This window comes from Sipha flava, unplaced genomic scaffold, assembly GCF_003268045.1.
Source record: "Sipha flava isolate LNK unplaced genomic scaffold, YSA_version1 118_pilon_pilon, whole genome shotgun sequence".
NCBI lineage: Eukaryota > Metazoa > Arthropoda > Insecta > Hemiptera > Aphididae > Sipha > Sipha flava.
This window is the reverse complement of record NW_020271743.1, coordinates 718,936-730,038: the sequence shown is the minus strand read 5'-3', so window position 1 is coordinate 730,038 and position 11,103 is coordinate 718,936. Positions and strand designations below refer to the sequence as shown.

The following is an 11,103-nucleotide window of genomic DNA, read 5'->3' as shown; positions in this document are numbered from 1 at the left end:
TTTTCGCCCACTATTGATTGTTAACCGAGAATACGGAGTCGCGGTCGTAAACCGTTTTCCGCAATTTCCGAACGCATCTCCGCACAAAGACGCGTGCAAAACGCCCGTACAAGAGTCCCGACAATTACTTTTGCGAATAGCTGTGCGGACGCGGTCGTACGGAACATTTTCGCCGGCCGGATGGCGGATGCGTTACGGCGTGTCCGGGAAGCGCAGGGTACGCGCGGAAAACCGATAAATACGTCGCGCGATCGTAGTAACGGTCGTCATCGTCTTCGTCGCGTTTGGGCAAACAGAAATAATCCCTAGCGAAAAACACCGCGTAGATGTGCTGCGCTACGCGACGACATTAAATGCGTTAGCCAGCTGCCGCCGCGTACCAAGTGCGAGCCGGCTGTTGCGGGGACGACGCAGTTTCGGTTTATTTCGGACGCGTGCCACGACCGAGTCCGCGCCACGTATTCGTCACTATCCTGCGCCGCTTTCCATCCCTAACCGTCGCGGGGGTACGGCGGTAGACGCATGATCTTGCCGCCGCCGTTGCGGGCTAATGTGGGCGCACGGTAATTATTATACATTCGGGTTTGATAATTAATTAGTCAATTAGCGCGTCGACGGTGTATTATATTATACTACATCCACGGTGTTTGAAGAAAACTATTATATCCCTTAAAGCGAAATTTTCGCCTAGGTATTATAATAATAATAATAATAATAATAATGATAATAAAATATCGGGCGTACGTCACACGACTCGTATATGTAACGCAATGATATACGCGTCACATTATTATTTATTTTTCAGCTAACGGTGCTGATACGAAATTAACGTTTTATTACCATAGTTTTTAGCACTACGTTATCTTCCAGACCATCACCAGCCGTTAGACGCGCGGCGGCGAAAATCCTTCGGTCAACGGTCGTCGTCGCCGCGCTCGCAATAACGTCGTTACAAAATAATATGCACTTCTGCAGCTGCGCGTGTTCCTTTTGTTATAACATTATGTTGTTGCGGACGAGAGACTCTCTCCCTACCACCGGTGGCGACGAGTGGTTCGACAGTTGTGCCGAGGGGCGCGCGGGGGTTAATGAGAGTCGGAAGGAAACGCACTCGTCCTGATAGGTTAATGCGCGTGTGTTCGTGCGTGTGTGCGTGCGTGTGTGTGTTACGCCACTACTGAAATCGGGTCATGCAATCGTTTTATACGGGGGGGGGGGGGCTGGCTTTGAAAACGTACGTTAAAAGTCGTTATTTTACGAAAATGTATTGGTTAACGCGTGCCCGGAGAGTTATAGAAAATACCCGCCGCATAACGCGCACGACACCATGTCGAACACCGTTTCTTCAACTGCACGTACAGATTTTTTCTTTACGCCAAAACGGCTCATACTTATCGTCCTATATGCGTATTACATCCAGAGGTGCATCGAGGGTTGATTTAAGGAAATCGTTTTTCGTCCCTTGGCACGTGGAAGAACCCGTCCCATATAAATACATATATATGGGTAGGGGAATTATTCAAAAAAACACTCGAAAATAAAAATAAAGGAGGTGTCAAGGTACGATACGTGTGCAACGGTGGACGCTGCTCGTAAAACTCACTTCGGGATCAGCACGAAGTGAGTCTTATAAGCGAATAACGGAAGGGAAAAAAAAATGTTAAACAAAATAAATTATAGCTTTGTGCTGATATTTTAATTTTATATACTAAAATAATGTTAGACGTTATTTGTTAAAAAACGTATTGCTTTAAAACCTCACCCACAAAGTACTTTAATGCAGGGTAAATTGCCCTTTACCTCACCCAGCCCCTTCCACCGCCCACCGTTAATGTACCGCTGCAGATTACACCTATTCACGACGAACCCGTTTCGGTTGCGCCACGATAATGTTTGGTCAAATTATATGTTCGACTTTTTATAAAATCATCACGTGTTCCCAAGCTTCGTACACGCTTGTTCCCGTCGGTACTCGCGTTTTCTAAAACGTTTTCGTTCGCACGCGAAAGTTCCCGCGACCGTTAATGTACGGCGGCGCAATAATTGCGCATTCGATGTTATCATCTCGCATTCACGTAGTCACGCGTCCCGGCCGTCGTTATTATACGCTATGGGCCCGACGAAACGCTGATATTATGCATGGCGCACTTTGCGGAAATTACGACCAATACCCATCATCCGATCACGTTTCATACGAACGCCACGAACCTTATAAGCTTTACGAAACATAATTGTGAATCAAAAAAGGTGAACAACGCGATTCGCGTAGACCAAGTTTTGTTTCGTGTTTATTCAAATGTTTATACTCGAATCAGTTCGTCGGTTTGTCATTTTCTAATAGTTATAACTAGGGACCGGATTTATATGCACAAAAAATCCTCGAAATATGCTTTTAAAAATGCTGCATTATGCTATAAAATGTGTATTTATTTTTAAATATGTACTTAAATATTCAATTAAAATGTTGTTTAAAATTATGAACAAATATGTGGAATATATTATAAATGTAAAAAAGTTTGGCATTTATAATACCACTAATTTTGTTTTTTGATTTTTTTAATGTGGTTTTTGCGTTTTTAATTTTGATCATGGCTTCCGATAACAAGTAATCTTTTGATTCTAACATTTTTATCGTGCTCGGAATTATTTCAAAATTTGATTTAATGTAAATTAAATTAGTTTTCAAATTAATATCTTTTATCAAATCTTGTGATTTTTTAATTGAAATAGAATCTTCACTGTTCAATTGAAGAATTATTTTTTTAATAAGTTGTTACAATAATAAAAAGCTGCATTTAGCCATGTACCCCAACGCGTTAATATTGGTTGTGGTGGAAGTGTTAGATTAGGGGCCATATTTCAGAAAAGTGTTGTACGTGATGGAGCTTTTAAAAAACTTTTTTGACGTCAGAAATGAGTTCATCGACTTGAGGGAATTGATTTCTTATTTCTTCGGCAACCCTATGTATTCGGTCGCAATTTTATCGATATTATGCGGCTGTGAACGTGAAAATACGACAAAAACGAATAAATGTGTAATTAATAATCATATGCACTATAAAATTACAAATATACATTGAATATGCATTTAATAGGTTAAAACGTTGAAATATGCAAAGTAAAATTAGTGTTATTTTAATAAGAAAAATCTAAATCGGGGACAATGCTCACCAGATTTCAAAAAGCTTATTCCAATATATATATATATATATATATGCATTTGCATATAAATCCGGTCCCTAATTATAACATACAGTCGTACCTATAATAATGTATTACATTTTATTTAAAATAAACATTTTAAAGTAATAAGACTAATAGATTAATTTAAAATGTTTGAATAACTTTTTACCCACATTTTTTCTACAGTAAAATGTAATGTTAAAATATTGGGAACTCTTGAGTTGGGTTCCGAGATATTTGATTGCTTTAAAAAAACACGAGTTGGGTTTGCGATGTTAATTAATAATACTCGAATTGGGTCCATGGTCACATTTGATAATACATGAATTGGGTCCACGGTTGATTTTATCTTGTTGTTACCTTAATTACCCAACTCATGTTTTCCCAATGAAAGATGTGTGTCTTAAATTTCTTCCGTAATTTAAACTCTATAATTATAAATAAACTATTAGTGATAAAAGTAAAAATAAATTAAAACTTTAGCCAACTCAATAATTTTTCACACAAAAAAATTCTATAATAATAATTTTAATATTTTAATAATGTTTACATCAGACCGTTACCATTGTATAACATAAACCAAATTTTTTGGAAGACTTTCTACCTAACCTCCAAATGGTGTCTTCTGGATATCGCTAATAGGCTGGACCTAACTCATGTAGTCGATAAAATATATGGGAGCTAACTCCTGTACTCAATAAAATACGTTCGGACCCAATTCATACTATTTTTGAAATTTAAGACCCAACTCGAGGTTATCTAAAATATTCATTTCTTAGAAATAACATTAAAATTTGCGAATCAGATTAATTGATAAAACATCTATTATTAAATTAAAATATTAAACAATGTATTTCTGGTTTGATTTTTAATTTGTGTAATTGATAGTTGATTTTTATGACTTGAAAAAAGTGTTAATATATTGCTTGTTATATAAATGTTTATTATTTTAATATATATTCGAATTTGAGCAGATTAATTAATATAATAAAACTTAATAATACCTTAATTAAATTTATAGAAACAATCAGGTGTCAACATTTTGTTCGATTCAAATTTTCGTTTAAAACTAGTTAAAAGCATCTTTTTGAGGAATTTTTAATTTAAAACATTATGCTTATAAAATAAAAAATCGAATTATTTTTATGACACTTAAAAATAATTATTTATATATATTTTTATTACATTGTTTTTAAAAGCTAGGTACTAAGTATTTATCATTTCTTTGCGATAAACAATAATGTATAATTATTATTTATATAATTTTATATAATTTTGATATGTAATAACGTTAATATTTTATTTCTTACAATTTTGTGTGCACATATTACACTATAAATTTTTTAAATTGTATGTGAGCTAAGTTATAAATTGAAGCGATGAGTGCGGTAATGTACTAACCCCTAATTAATCATACTGAGATAAATGCATAATAAATTCCATTATTTTTGTTTTAATTTTTTATAATTCAAATTAAAAAAGCTGTTTAGGTGCTGTCGTTTAATGAATATTTATCGAAGGTGGTTCTGACCGTTTATGAATTGAATTTTATGGTATAGCTGCTATTCATGCCATTAACTCAAATATTATAAATTGAAGGTTAATCTGTCACTGCATTCAACGCCTCAATTATTACTTAATATCCAATTGGGTAAATAAATAAATCCTTTTATTAATATTGTATAACTTTTTCTTTTGAAACAATTTAGACTAAGTAAATATACTGTATTCGATTAGTTATTAATTATTGTTTACATCGATTTTAAAAATAATATTGATAGGTACAATTTTCATGCACAGAATTATTATTTATTTTTATAGAGCTTTAGTTTTTAGTGAGTCATAAAAATAATAAGGATAGCTAAATCTACAAACATAAACTATTAATATTGAATATTATTGGCATCAATAAAAGCCATTATAAAATACAAAAATTTAATAAATAATAAAAATAATCAAATTATCATAGTTATTATTTATCATATAGCTAGTTGGTACAAACGATGTGGTACGCATTCTACATAGGCATAATAAATTGAGTTTATTTGAATTAAATAATCACTCTTATGAGTGATCAAAAGTATAAAAATACTTTGAATATTTATTTCACTTTATTAATAATACATATTACTTTCACTATAGTAAACATCTTTATTAACTATACAGGATAATAAAATGATAAAATATGTATTTATATACTCGTCATTTTAGGAATTTTAGATTTATTTACCTCAAAAATAAATATTAAACTTAAATTATAAAATGTAGACATATTTATAAAAAAAAAAATTGTAATTCCATGCCAATCAAATAGTTATATCAACTTTATATAATAACTAATACCTAGTTAAAATGTTTTTATAGATTTTTAAATAAAATATGATTTTATGAATTACAAGTATTATTACATGAAAATTGATTTTCTTCTAATAGTACCAAGCTATTATTATGTTTTTATGTATGTATATTAATATATATACTAACCTTTTATAATACATAAGCAAAGTCAGAAACTTGAATTAAGTTATGAATTATTGGAATAATATTTTAATCTTCGCACAAACTTGTTGATTATATTTACTTAATTTTTGATTTTTTAAATATATTAGTTATTAAATATAACTATTGTCACGTTGTATACAAGTATGACTTTATATTGATTATTGCCGTATTGATTGAAACATCTAGATCAAATAACATGGTATGAACAAATGAATTTTGATTTGACCAAAAGCATCCCACTTTATGATTGGCTGTTATTTAGATCAATATTCTAAATATGGACGCCAAAAATATCATTATCATAATTGCATATGGGGTTCAAATGTTTTAAAGTAAAAATAAAAAATTTAAAATTAAAAAAGTTCTAAAAGCTTTTAATATATTTTGATATAAATAACAAATTTAATAATTTATCTAAATGTAATTCGAAGTTTATTTCCATAGTATAAAATCATATCAAATATTGTAGGTGCATTAATCTCTATTAGCTCTTTACTGTCAATATTATTTTAAAAAGTAAAATCTATCAAATAATACTTCATTAGTTCTTAACAATGTTAAAAACATAGCTAATGATTTTGAATAGTTATTAATTATTATTAATCAGTTATTATACCAAACAAGTTGTAACATAACGGATAAGTTAGATTATTATGTGGAAAGTAATCAAATACACCAACATTGCGGTGTATTTACTACATGCGATGTTATTTATACTACCTATGGTAATGTTACAATTATTAACGCACTTAATAAGTTACTCAAAGATTAAATATTTAAGAATCAATAATAATGTGAAGAGGGGAATTTATGATTATATGTAAATGGACATTGCATTTTTTCCGTCTGTTTATTATAATTTAAAATTTTTCGTAAACATAATATATTTTTTTTGTTGTAATTTTTACTAAATAAGTTATAAATATCAAGAAAAATATAATTTGGTATTCCTCAAAAATATATATTAATACTTTTTTATAGAATTCTATCAATAAATGTAGATTTTATGTTCTTTTTTGGTAGAAATAAGATCATTTAATGTGGTACCTATGAACATTATTTTTTTATTAATGTACCTATAGTAAGAAAAAAGTTCACTAAAATTATAATCGTAATCATTTGTTTAATATCATTAATTATATTAGAATTTAAAACGCAAATAAAATAATTTATTTGCTTGTACTAAAATTATAAATCTTTAAAATCAAAATGAAATATTTCTATTTTTTCTAAATAAATTAAAATAAGTCTAACAAAAATTAAATTATCATTATTTACATGAATAATCATTAATGCAAGGATTTCTAACCTAAAGAGATTTGTCGATTGAATTTTCATGTTATCAGACTCTGCAATATTTTTTTAGAACCACATCATTAATGTCATTCTGATTAAATTTTCGGTAAATCTATCCAGCAATCGTTAAAATTGCACTTAGAAACATGATGGGCTATTTTTCAACAACCTACCTGTGTAAACAAGATATTTCTGCTTTAATTTTTTTTATCAAATAAATATAGGAATAAAGTTAATGTTGAGAGTGATTTAAGGCTAAAACCATCCAGGTTCAATCCAGATATGACCCTCTAGTGAACAATGTCGAAAATCACATTAAATTGTTTATCTTTTAAACAATCGGGTTCAATAAAGTTTTTTCTTGATAAACAATTGTTTTCTAATTATTTTTATTACGACTGACGTACATACATATTATGTATATTAGTAATTTATGGGTATAAAGGTTATAAGTTTATATATAAATATATATAAAAAACTATTCGTGGGCTTCCAAGATTTTTTTACAAAATTAGTGGTCCACGCTACTTAAAAGGTGGGGAACCACTGATATAGGTATTTCGATCAAAAAGTATTGTAACTTAAATTTAAAAATATTGATTATCCTTTACCAGTTAGTATCGTTTCAATCCGAATAGAGGAATTATGTAAAAAACACTAGTTTCAAATATCACATTTAATTTTTATAATTTAATACAAACAATATATTATGTATTTATATGACATTATATATATTCTTTACCATTTATTTATGTGCGCAGTGAAAATTTTTAAAACTATCAAGTGTGCCATTGAATAAAAAAGATTGATAATCCCTGTATTAATGCATTATAAAAAAACCTTAAAGAATAAAAATTAATACATTTGTCGACTAATGCTGTGTAAAATATAATTTAGGTTTAATTTATGTTTATAGTGTATTTAGTATTAAATATGTGGTGCAAATTAATTATTTAAAAGTTTGATCATTGAAAAAGCTAAAATAGCCTTGTTGAATAATAATATATTACTCATTTTGTTTAGAATTCAAAATACCATAGGATAATTTTATATGCCTGGCATAAACCTAATTATCAGGCCTATGTATTAGAGTGTACATAATTTTAATTAATTAATATTTTCGTACTACGTTAATCTGATTTACTAAAACACATTTAAGTTTAAATTGACATTTACCGACAAGGTAAATACTCTAGGTTTCTGTGTTACTTGGAATTTAATCAATAATTCTATAATTTGTCAGTATTTGGTTGTGTACAGTATTTTTTTTTTTTTAAATAATGAAGTAAAATAATATTAAAAATGATATTCAAGATTTATATAAATAGTTAACATCATGATAAATCAAAAATAAACGTAAATTATACAGTTCTTTTATAGGTACTATAACTTTGAAAACTTGATGTTTTAGATTAAATATGTTGTCATACTTTTGATGTGGGACAATAATTTTTTTCTAAAAAGTATGGTTAGATTAGGTTATTGGTTTTTCTTGTAATGATTTTGAGTATCACATAGAATTTATTTTTCTTGCCCTTACATTTTGTATAAAATATACATTATAAATATACTTCATCTAACCTAACAAATGTTAAACCTTATCAGCTTGTCTAATTGTTGGTGGAAAAATAATACTCAGCTCGAAATTTCTGTTTTTCGAGATTGATTCCTTTACACTGGTGCCACAGATAAATCTTAATGTTTCCACTGATCTGAGTCGATGCATTACTACTTTTCTAATCATATTTCCTCAACAAACTATTCCATTTTTTAACTTTTTTTTATCTCATGCATGTTGCTAATGGATATTCGACTTTTGAGTTCTGCTTGCTTCAAAACTACATCTGTTGCCATTTAACAGGATTCTTTTTCATTACACGATAGTTAAAACATTTGTGTTATTTGATCAATATTTTATTAGTTATTTTGTTTTGATGTTTTATTTTATTGTTTAACTTATTTTAACAAATCATAGAATGTGTTATGATAATTTATTTATTGTTACGTATTTAGTTTTGTTTAATTTTTTTTAAATACTATAATTAACAGTTTTCATCAACTAAACAGTAATTATTTTAAAAATGTATAGTGTTCATAAATGATCGTAACGAGTATATTGTGCACGAAATTATGACAACAATATTTATTATTCTAGTCATTGATTCAAATATATTATATTCTTTAATCGGTATTAGACATTTAACTCGAGGCATCGTTATTATTACTTAGTACTAATTATTTTTTTATTTTGTGATAATTATTCTACCAATATGTTTAACTAATGAGTTCTAGGAGACCTAACTGATGTAAACTCCTTATCTCCTTGTTTCCAAATAATCCAATATTTATTCTGAGAAATTGATTGAAATAGTTCTATTTACCAGTTCGTAATAAATGCACGTAATTCTCATAGGTAATATGTATATGTAATAGGACATAGCTATTTATGCATAAAAGTTTAAGCATCGAAGGAAGTGTATATTCGTAATTTAATTATTACTTTCATTACTAATATAGAACGTTTTTGAATAGTATGAAAGGTAAAAAAAAAACAACCGTCGATAAAGAAGTCTTGCTTAATATTTTAATGACTCTATAAAAATCATGTCACTGTATTTATAATTAACATTGTGTATTTAAGCATATTAATTATTATAAATGAGAAAATATTTAATATAATATGGATACTGTTTAAAAAGGATTAATTTATAACATCAGCAGTATGGTCGTACGGGGATATTCACTTAAAATATTCCCTGAAATATGAATAATTCAAATTGGACGTCTTGGTTTGCGAAAGAAATATTTATATTAAATTTGAAACGTACAGATAATACTTTATAATTCATTTTAATAACTAGTTAATTTCTATCCGAGTACAATATTAATATAATTATAATCTTATACACGATCTAGCTTATAAATTGTTGTTAGTCAATCATTTTTTTGTTATTAGTTGGTTATAAATATTTTTACTTATGATGGTTTTGAGTTTTTGAATTTTTAAACAATATTTTAAATTAAAGTATGGGTTTATTTTCTTTTTTTATTAGCTACAATACCTACAACATTAAAATATCGTTATTTTGTTCTACCTTTTTTTTTTTTAAAAAAAAGTAATTACAATCCGTCAAATTCGATTTTCATATTTTTGTGAAGTCCTATTATTTAATATGCAATGTTAAGTGATATTTGAATTTCTAAACGTGAATATTTTCATATTTAATGAATATAAAAAACTTACGCGGAATAGAATAGGAGAGTATAGAATTTATATTTTAAAGTAAAAATTTATCACGTTCAAAAAGTAATTCAATAAAACAAACTTATCCTTTCATTGAATATTTATAACTCTGCATACGTGTGTATATTACTAACTAATTGATAATTTGTAAAATTAATTGTATGTCGTAATGTTTTAAAATAAATAGTCCCTAGTGATTAATTAAAGTCATACTATTTTAATTTATAAATGCTATTTATTTTATAGCAAGAAAAATTACACTACGTACATTCAAAACTCAAAACTTAAACTATGTTTATTAAAATGTCAATACTATCTAAATGCTATGGTGATTATTTTCAATTAGATATTTTATAGGTTATTCACAAGAATACAATATCATAGGATGCATTATGATAAAATTAGTTCTTAGTTTTATATCATAAATATTTTAATTCTTTTACGAATGTAACAACAAATTAAAAATAAAATTACATATTAAATTATATGTATTAACAAATTTAAAGTAAAATACGGTACACTAAATTAAATTCAGATCAAAAGAATGATTCAAAGCACATCTATTACCCTAATAAGTAACTGCCTACGAGTACACACATATATGTTGTGAAACATACAGCATCTTTGCTGTTCCACCTGTAATTTAATACCTTGCATACAAATTATTTGCCTTAGATGAATAAAATCATTTTTATACAATTATCTTAACTCATGTTCAAACAGCGTTTTAAATTACATAATTATTAGGGAAAATAACTAAAATAACTAAAAATGATAAATTAAGTATATCTGCGTGAAATGTTAAAATATGTCATTAACGTTAAACATATAATATTTTATATAGAAATTACTAAATATAAATAACAAATATTATACAT

General features: G+C 28.0%; 1 protein-coding gene across 1 annotated transcript in view; it reads left to right on the top strand.

Annotated features, from left to right (window-relative positions):
• The window catches only part of LOC112693808, a gene marked incomplete at its 5' end in the record, with an annotated part of 84,484 nt that overhangs the window by 62,698 nt on the left and 10,683 nt on the right, over nt 1-11,103 (top strand). The gene's annotated exons all lie outside the window — the stretch shown is intronic.